This window comes from Leptodactylus fuscus, chromosome 10 (assembly GCF_031893055.1).
Source record: "Leptodactylus fuscus isolate aLepFus1 chromosome 10, aLepFus1.hap2, whole genome shotgun sequence".
NCBI classification, from domain to species: Eukaryota; Metazoa; Chordata; class Amphibia; order Anura; family Leptodactylidae; genus Leptodactylus; species Leptodactylus fuscus.
The window spans coordinates 5,371,087-5,382,101 of NC_134274.1; positions in this window are offsets into that span (position 1 = coordinate 5,371,087).

Below are 11,015 nucleotides of genomic sequence, written 5' to 3' on the forward strand. Positions count from 1 at the left end.
ATCGTGCGCCTTTCCTGCAGGTTGTCGTGTCTCGCCGCATTCCTCTGCGCAGTGTCGCAGGACATGACCATTTGTGGAATTCCCTGGGGTAAGATGGACGATGGAGGATTAAGCATCGCGTCACATTCCTTCCGAAAAATATTCCAGCGACACCAGATCCTCCGGAACATCTACATCCTTCTGTACACTGTGTCTTATAGATTTATCTCTCCCTGGGAAAGATGGATGACAAAGAGTACAGCCCGGCTACTAAAGTCCTGGTGTTGTCACCCATCTTTTCTGAACACCTTGGCTAGTGATAATGACATCATAGTCCTGCGCAGCTAAAGATCCTCCAACACGAAGGAATTTCCGTTCCTGGAAAAGCTGGGTGACACTGCAATATAGCGACTATTACAGGTCATCACCCAGACTTTCCAGAGTCCTGATGGGAACATTTGCCTTGCTCTAGAGAGCTCTGGTATTTAGGATCCAGCAATGGCAGTTGCAATGGTCACCCAGCTTTCCCAGGAACAGACAGGACTAGGAAGCAGCTGCATAGTTGCACAGTCTTATAGTTGTCATTGACAATAAAGGTCAAGTCGATCGCAGCCAGCGCCAAATGCAAGCAGGAGGAGAGCCCGGAAGCTGCCAGCCCCGAGACGCCAAACCTTACATCAGCAAACTTTATGGAAATGTCAACAGCAGGAGGAGCCGGAGGACAAAAACTGCTCACAGCTGAGGGTTTGTTACCACTGAATCTAGTCTACACAATGCTCTGTGAGCGGAATAGTCTGGGTAAGAGACTGATACAATGTAACAAACTATCAGGACAGGAATTCATAGAGTAGTGCACTGAATACAACTGTAACACTATACAGGAGGTATGTGGAGCTCACAGAGCATTGCACTGGATACAACTGTAACAATATACAGGAGGTATGTGGAGCTCACAGAGCATTGCACTGGATACAACTGTAACAATATACAGGAGGTATGTGGAGCTCACAGAGCATTGCACTGGATACAACTGTAACAATATACAGGAGGTATGTGGAGCTCACAGAGCATTGCACTGGATACAACTGTAACAATATACAGGAGGTATGTGGAGCTCACAGAGCATTGCACTTGACTGAATGAGACTGAACCAGTTTTATAATTCTGTATATATAATCTGTACACTAGGAAAAAAAACAGAACCGCCAAATCGCTTTCTGGCTGCAGCTAGCCTGCTTGTTGTTGGTTTCCATTTACTCTAGATCTGACTTACTAACATATGAAATCTTGGGTCACAAATGTATGTTGATAGATGTGACTTTTTTGTGGTTCTGGCCACTCTCTGCTTCTTACAATCGCCTATTGTAGCCGTCATGGTAAGTTACCGTATTGGCTACGTCGCAGAATAAGGTGTGAACATGCCATAAGACGTTTTCAAGATAAGTTCATGTGGCAGGACATGGATCAGATGTCATAAAAAAAGAATGGGAGAAAAAGTTATAAGATCCGTCAGCAGCAACTAGCCTGCTTGTTGATGGTTTCCATTATACAGAATTGAACCGGTAAATGGGTGGAACGTTTGCTATAATCTGCCGCCTGGGCTCAATGTGGATCATGTCAGTCCTGACAATAGACTCATCATTACCCATAGCCACGTGGACGGCGGCGCCCCCTGGGATAATATTTGCCTCTTCGGGTAACAAACCATTACAAACAAGGATTTTTCAATGACAAACATCTGTGTTAGCTGTCACATAAAATTACCAGCCCGCCGGAAGACGCTGCGAGCCTGTGGCGACTGGAACCATTCACGTCACTGATAGCGGCAAATAAAAATAGGCTAAAAGAGCCGAACTCCGACCCCCGGGGGCCACAAGACAGAAGGGTGGACGAGTGACACCACATGGTCACCAACCACATCGCTAGCCTTGTGACGTCACTGCAGGGCAGAGGATTTCAGGACAGGAGTATAAAGAAATCATAGGAGGCAGAAACAGAACTGCGTTGGTATACAGTATAGTATAATCTGGGTGTATAGTATGGCAGTATTACTTAGGTATACAGTATGGAAGTATTGTCTAGGTGTACAGTATGGCAGTACAGTCTAGGTATATAGTAGGGCAGCATTACTTAGGTGTACAGTATTTTAGTATTATGTAGGTGTACAGTATAGTAGTATGGTATGGTGTATAGTAGGGCAGTATTACATAGGTGTACAGTATAGTAGTATAGTATGGTGTATAGTAGGGCAGCATTACTTAGGTGTACAGTATGGTAGTACAGTCTAGGTGTAAAGTATTTTAGTATTGTTTAGGTGTACAGTATGGTAGTATGGCATGATGTATAGTAGGGCAGCATTACTTAGGTGTACAGTATGGTAATATTGTCTAGGTGTACAGTATTTTAGTATTGTTTAGGTGTACAGTATGGTAGTATGGTATGGTGTATAGTAGGGCAGCATTACTTAGGTGTACAGTATGGTAATATTGTCTAGGTGCACAGTATTTTAGTATTGTTTAGGTGTACAGTATGGTAGTATGGTATGGTGTATAGTAGGGCAGTATTACATAGGTGTACAGTATAGTTGTATGGTATGGTGTATAGTAGGGCAGCATTACTTAGGTGTACAGTATGGTAATATTGTCTAGGTGCACAGTATTTTAGTATTATGTAGGTGTACAGTATAGTAGTATGGTATGGTGTATAGTAGGGCAGAATTACTTAGGTGTACAGTATAGTAGTATAGTATGGTGTATAGTAGGGCAGTATTACTTCAGTGAACAGTATGGTAGTATGGCATGGTGTATAGTAGGACAGCATTACTTAGGTGTACAGTATGGTAGTACAGTCTAGGTGTACAGTATTTTAGTAATATGTAGGTGTACAGCATAGTAGTATGGTAGTATGGTCGTACAGTCTAGTTGTACAGTATGGCGTTGTGTATAACTAGTTAGTGTCATGTGATCACATTCACAGATGTCTCTCCTACACCCCTGACTGTTTCGGTATTGGCCGCAGTCAGACTCCTGGTCCTCCTCTCATGGCTGTGGCCACATTTCCTGCCCGGACCGATGATTTTTGGTTTTTCAGTTGACACCACAACAACCTGTTGCCTATAAATACGGTCTTCCGCTCGCTCGGGCCCAGCCCTTTAGGCAGAACTCTACTTCCTGATATCATTTCTTCTGAATTGTTGCGGTTTTTCTTGTTTCTGCTTTTTTTATTTCTCTTTGTTAAGATTCCATCTCTGGTCCCAAAGATAACCTGCGGGGGAGGGGATCAGCACTACAGTACAGGGGGAGTTGTACTACCACCTCACCCAGCTTTTCCACACTCCTGAATGGTAAACCTGTCTATAACAAATACAATGCCTGATATGACTTCATCTACAGTGAGAGAGGATATGGCGGTATAGCATGGGGCGGGGCCTGCTCGGTGAATTATTGTATTCACACTGTGGTCTCTGTGTGACATTAGTGCACAGCGGTGACTTATGTGGTGTAAACACCGCCCAAGGGTGTCAATGGGAAAATCAACATCAGAGTGAAAGATTCTCAGAGAGTTCTGTCTTATGATGAGGGGGTCTAGGAGGGCGGTGTGTGTGTGGGGGGGGGGGGGAGATTTTTCCCCCAGCTAGGACCCTCATCTAGGAAAGCTACAAAGAGGACATCTCAGTCTGGAGGACACAGAATGTCTACTGCAGCCCAATGAATTTAATAAGAACTATGTAATACTTAATATCACCTGAGGAGGGCGCTGCAGAGAATTAACCACTTAACCCCTGGATTACATGTGATCACTGGAGATCTCAGTAGTAGGAAAGCCTGAAAAATAACGGGGCAGTCCAACCTGTAAGATACGAGAGAAGACACTTTACAGATCCTGCTACAATGTATCGAGCGGCTCTACAAATTCTTCTGGTTGTCCTTGGAAACAGACAACAGTCTAAGGCAAGCATTGCTGTCAGTCATGTGATGTAACAGCTGAGCTCCCACAATGCACTGCTCTCTGGGAATACTGGTACTGTACGGTATACATATATAACACGCTAAGGTTACTGTATTTGTAACAGATTATCACAACCTTTGTGTCTCCCTTCCTATCTTATTTTAATGTTTTTATTTATATCTATTATTTATTGGTTTAGCACTACTACCATGTACAATATGACAGTATTATTTAGGTGTACAGTATGGCAATATGACACTTAGGATGTACAATATTACAGTATTATTTACCTGTAGAGTATAGCAGTATTACTTAGGTGTACAGTATGACAATATTACTTAGGTTACAGTATAGCAGTATTACTTAGGTGTACCATATGGCAGTATTACTTAGGTGTACCATATGGCAGTATTACTTAGGTGTACCATATGGCAGTATTACTTAGGTTAGGTGAACAGTATAGCAGTATTACTTAGGTGAACAGTATGGCAGTATTACTTAGGTGTACAGTATGACAGTATTACTTAGGTTACAGTATAGCAGTATTACTTAGGTTACAGTATAGCAGTATTACTTAGGTGTACCATATGGCAGTATTACTTAGGTGTACAGTATGACAGTATTACTTAGGTTATAGTATGGCAGTATTACTTAGATGTACAGTATGACAGTAGAACTTAGGTTACCATATGGCAGTATTACTTAGGTTTACCATATGACAGTATTACTTAGGTGTACGTTATGGCAGTATTACTTAGGTGTACAGTATGACAGTATTACTTAGGTTATAGTATGGCAGTATTACTTAGATGTACAGTATGACAGTAGAACTTAGGTTACCATATGGCAGTATTACTTAGGTTTACCATATGACAGTATTACTTAGGTGTACGTTATGACAGTATTACTTAGATGTACCATATGACAGTATTACTTAGGTGTACGTTATGACAGTATTACTTAGGTGTATAGTATGACAGTAGAACTTAGGTTACAGTATGGCAGTATTACTTAGGTGTACCATATGACAGTATTACTTAGGTGTACCATATGGCAGTATTACTTAGGTGTACCATATGGCAGTATTACTTAGGTGTACCATATGACAGTATTACTTAGGTGTACCGTATGGCAGTATTACTTAGGTGTACCGTATGGCAGTATTACTTAGGTGTACAGTATGACAGTATTACTTAGGTGTACAGTATGACAGTATTACTTAGGTGTACATTATGGCAGTATTACTTAGGTGTACCGTATGGCAGTATTACTTAGGTGTACAGTATGACAGTATTACTTAGGTGTACAGTATGACAGTATTACTTAGGTGTACATTATGGCAGTATTTAGCCATGAGCAAACCAGTTTGGATCAAACCAGATTCAACAAACATTTTTCAAAAGTTTTGGTTTGTACCTGAACCTGAACATTTGTGGTTAGTCACCCGCTATTATACACGGGGTCTCGTCAAACCCCAAAGTATAATAAGTGGGGGCCCAGAGGAGTTGTGGAAATATAGTAACCACCGATACTCACCTTTCGTCGCATCTTTGCTCTCTCAGGGTCCTCCTACAGCTTTACTAGATGATTTCGTGCCCTGGCCCCGTTACAGTGATACAGATTTTGGGGCCCCGTTACAGATTTGGGGTCCTAGGTCCACCTCTGTCATTACTAACTGGTTTATTAACACCTTAAAGGGCTTTCATGGGTCCTAAAAATTTCCCCTCACCCAGGATCCAATGTCTCCTTTTTGCACCCCCACGATTAGATGTCACCCATACTGACGACCCCCCACCTGACCAATGTCACATACTAGGCCTGTTCTCCAAAAAGCTCCATCGTTACCCTGGAGAGTTGACATTTTTAGACCACAGGGAAAACCATTACACGGGCAACAAACAGCAGCTGCCATCAATCCTGTAAGACAGTCATTGAGTATTCATAGTTTCCACTGCATAGATTAAAGGTAGAAAAATCGGGGCCTTAAAAGGATTGTAGTTTATGAAGAAGACAGGCAAGAGGGATTCACGTGACGACAGGATCAGACTACACAGAGTTTGTAGTCTGTAACATGGAGACACACCAGTCTGCATAGGAGCTGTATACATAAAACGGTAGGCGATTTAAAGGCAAAACCATTAACAAGGTTGCTTGAATTGTTATTACAGACGGGGCAATGAAAATGGTTACAAAAGTATCTGCCCCATTGATCAGGGCTCCTTTTTCCATATTATTCAGTGATCGGAGTCTCCAGGGTATCAGGACCAGAGCGGCGCAGACGATCACAAGATCTTCTATAAATATCTCCCATCTAAACAGAGTCATTTTTCCATATGTTCCTTTAAGCAGATGCACGTTGCTCCTTATAAGAAGCAGCCATCCTCAGCATCTTCTCGGCACTCCGCGGCCCCCTCCTCCTGTGCAAAGATAGTGGAAGAATTTCTAACATCCACAAATATATATGTGTGGGCCCGGCCGACAGGAGGGATGAAGGATCACTTTCCTGCAAGTCCCATCCCTTCCAACACATGGTAGGAAACCTGAGCCTGGGATGGAGGGGCTGCACATTGTGGCTCGGCTTCTATGTCGCAGCAGGACGTGCCCTGCTAGAAACTGCAATCAGCCACCGATACAACATAAGCCGCCTGGGTTTTATGGCCCCTCGGATGGAACATTAGTGACATCATCGCTCGAAAACTTTGTTATTCCCATAAAATAGAATTACACAAACTGATGGCGTCCAGTTGTCTCCAGAAGTCAAGTCGGAGTTCAGCCGAGGCACGGGCAGCGAGCGGTGACCGCCATTGTTTACAAGCCGAACCGTCATATAAGTTCTACTTTCAATGACATCGTGTTCTCTAGTCACCACCAGAGCTGCGTTTTTACCAAACACTGTGTCCAATGTAACGAGGAGAATCCGCCAAGCTGAGGCTTCCGAATCGGAAATGTAACAAATGTTAACATGACAGATATTAATGTAGCGCAGGCCAGTAACACGCCATCTGTCATGTCAACGCGACACGTCTACAGATGTGTAATCCCCTTTATCACAGTCACACAATGAATAGAAAGATGCCCCAAATAAATACCGACCCCAGAAAATAATACCGACCCCTTAAAATCCAAACAGACCGTATACTCTCGGAACAAATCAGAACAAACGTGGACATCATGGCGATCTGGGCTGGATGGAGAACAAGGGAAAGGTGTATAACAAAGTCATATTGCACTACAAGCAGTTGTACGGTCTGCAGATGGGTGTAACACTAGTATATACGGTCACTATATGGTGGTGATATTATTTATTGTGCCGCTGATCTGGAGCACAATCTACACGAAGAAGGTTCTGTTAGGTTGGTCCAGAGACAGATTTCACCCAATGTATGAGATGAGGTTTGGAAGCTCCAGCCATACAGACTCTGCACCACGCCTGGCCCCGGCCCTGCGGCTATCACAAGCCATATTTATTATTAGGGCAATCCCTTTTGGTCTCGGACCTTTGGAACAAGGAGCCTTGGAATGAAGGTCGAGTCTCTCTGAATATCACTAAACTTCTGTCAATGGAGAATTCCTGGATTGCGACGACGTCTCCGGATATTTGCACAAGTCAGCAGGAGAGGATGTTTGGCAGCTGCTCCCGGAGACAGAACAATGACGAGATCGGATGACACAAGGCTGAGTGTTCAGGACAAGGTGCTGCAGACAAAGCCGAGAGATTACCGTGTGAACCTGGCCATACAGCTCAGGGCTGGGGTGACTGGGGTAATGGGGTGACTCGGTGACTGGGTGACTGGGGTAATGGGGTGACTCGGTGACTGGGGTGTCTGGGTGACTGGGATGACGGGGTGACTGGGTGCTGCTCCCAATACCTGGAGAATGACCTAATCCCAGAACTGAACAACCAAGATCCGAAATTGATACAGTTTTGCAGATTTACTAACAAATTCTAAGCAAACTACACCAGATTTATCACAGTGCCTAATCCTGTTTGATAAATCTGGTGCATGCTGATACAGTCTCATCTAACTTTATTCCACATATTAATAGACTTAAAGAAGGACAAAAAAATGAAGTTAACCAAAATTTGGCCCGTCGGTTACTGTTACTAGTTTAGACAGGGGTGTTCTAATACTTCAGTGTGCCCACATAATTTAGTGACCTCTCAGGCAGCCCAAACAATATAGTGACCCCTCCACCCTAATGCACATGAGTGCAGGCTGATGCTCCTCCAAGGGGGGGCTCACAATGGTACATTCCACTGAACATAAAGCAAGTCCTATACAGAACCTATCGGAAGCCCCTATAGAGGTGAGGACATTATAGAATATACTCGGATGCCCCTTTGACGGTCACCCCAGCGCACTCAACTGCAGACTCGGCCCCACATCAGATGACACACTCAGTCGCGACCACGGAGCTCCATTTAGGGTTGGATAAAGCTGAAATTGTGACCCATTACCTGGAACAGCACCCAAAATGCAGGACTGTCCCACTCAATCTGGGTTGGCTGAGGGGCCCCCATATATTTGGGCACAGTGCAGATACACTGGTGAGAGATTCACGATGACCTGCACCTTGTCATCTATCTCAATACACTGACACTAATATTCTATCCATGAACCAGGAAGCCCAGGATGAGCACTGTCAGACATTGGCAAACAGTTTGTTACATTGTTGCAATGCATTATGAGAGGAAACAGTTTCAATAGAAAAGTTGATACAGTGACACAGATAGGTTTGCCTTTCAGGAGTCTGGAAAAGCTGAGTACCTGTCCTGGCCAGACTTCTTGTCACCCAGCTTTTCTCTCTCCTGCTTTTCCGCAGACTTAAGGGGAATTTTGCCCTCAGGATATTTAATGGCAGTCACTGGTTGTCACCCAGCTTTCCCAGAAATGGAAAGTCCCTGATTTATGGAATAGAGAAGCAGATAGTCCACAATTACCTGCCAGATAATGACAGATCTGAAAGAGGAACTTCCCGACACACCCTGAGCGGGCGACTATTGCAGAAATGGAATATAACACAACTGCTTAAGACCGGCTCACACCGAGAGGATGCTAAAAAAAAAATAAAAAAAATAATCATAGTTGATGTAAATCCATGCGTCATTCTCCAAAAATCCAATCCACAAAAAGCTGGGTGATTATTAACATGGCTACTAATTCAGCTCCCATATAGTTCCAATACCCAGCTTTCCCAGCGTTCCTAGTTACTGTATACCGCTATATGAGCACAAAAGATATCACTGCAGAAGTAGGCAGATTTGATATTCAGGTGTGTGGGAAAGCTGGGTGACAACCAATATGGCTGCTAATACGACTCATCTTTCCAGACTTCTGAGTGTCAAATCTGTCTAGCAATAAGGAAGCAAGCGATAGATCACTGCATACCTAGCCAGAGGGTCAGGTGTCTGGGAAAGCTGGGTGACAACTTCTTAGGCTGCTCTTGGCAGGTGAGGACCCCCAAGGTTTCTAAGCCCTGAGAGCCAGATCTGTCCAGTTAGGTAGCAATAAGGGAACCAAGAGGAGATATGGCACTCAGGGTCCTGGGAAAGCTGGGTATTGACCCCTGAGAGAGCTGTAATGCTGGCCATATTGGTTATTAGTCTTCCAGGCACAGGTGGTATTTTTAGTAGTTTGACTGCAGCAGATGGGAGATTTTATCTGAAGATTTTAGGTGAAAGTCTTCTTTAAGGGCCGGACCTCGCAGTGGGCCAAGGCTGGGCACGGGGCACGACCTGGCAGAGCCGCCCTGGTAATAATCACCAGATCTGCCCTCTGAGAAGAAGCAGGGGGTTGTCAGCAGAAGAAAAGCAGGGGGTCTGTCAGAAAGCACAGCTGTGTGTGGGTGGGAGGAGGGTCCCATGGAAGGAGCAGAGAGATCTGCAAGGAAGGGGGGAAAGGAGGCGTAGGAGGGGAGCGGGCGGACAGATGTAAGAATCAGGGGGCGAGACTGAGGAGGAGGACTAATGGAGGAACTACAAGTACAAGCATGCCCAACAGCAGAGAGGATTAGACATTGTGTATTACAACCAGATAGCCCAAGTGTCTATGAGGTCTGCAAGTCAGAAACTGTAGGTACCCCAAGGGGGAGAGTGTTAGTACCCCAGTACCCAGGCGGGCATATAGCATCGCACAACATACACATACAGATCCATATATACACAGTCCCCTATACAAATCCATATATATATATACACACACTCACTGTCATATACATATATACTGCACCCAGGCGGGCATACCTGTACTACAAGTCCAAGAAGTCAGAGTAATACACAACATATAGCATCGCACAATATACACATACACATCCATATATACACAGTCCCCTATACAGATCCATATATACACAGTCCCCTATACAGATCCATATATACACACACTCACTGTCTTATACATATATACTGCACCCAGGCGGGCACTACAAGTCTAAGAAGTCAGAGTAATACACAACACAAAACAACGCTCCTACATACATATACGGATCCGTATACACTCATAGTCTCCTATGCAGACCCATATACAGACACACAGTCTCCTATACAGATCCATATATACACACTGACTTATACCTATATACTGCACTATCTCTGATACATACACTCATTGCCTCCTATATCCATAGGCACACTGCCTGAGATCCCCATACACATTGTCTATCATATTTACTATATGTACGCAGTCGCTTATACTTCCATCCATGCGCACACATTCATATATATACACATTGGGGGATGTCCTAACCCATGGACACCAGTTTTCGGTAGTATACGGGTGTTTACATGGTGTATCTGTGCCACACAGCCCTTTATTGTGCCCTACATTGGCCCCATCTTGGTTCTGCTCCTTCTCACCATTTTTTAAGACAGTGGCTGAAGACTTTTGTATAAATGACTTAAACAATTCCTGAAGTCTACGCCAACAGGAGCTGCACAAATTCCTTCTGACGCCCCTTTCACTCGCCCCATAAATCCTCCCATTATAGTTTATTGTCGCTTCTCCTCTTAGATACTTTGTATCGAATAGTCGCAGTCAGTGTAACAAGTGTCAGAATGACATCAGAGATTTCTGGGGTTACATCATCGC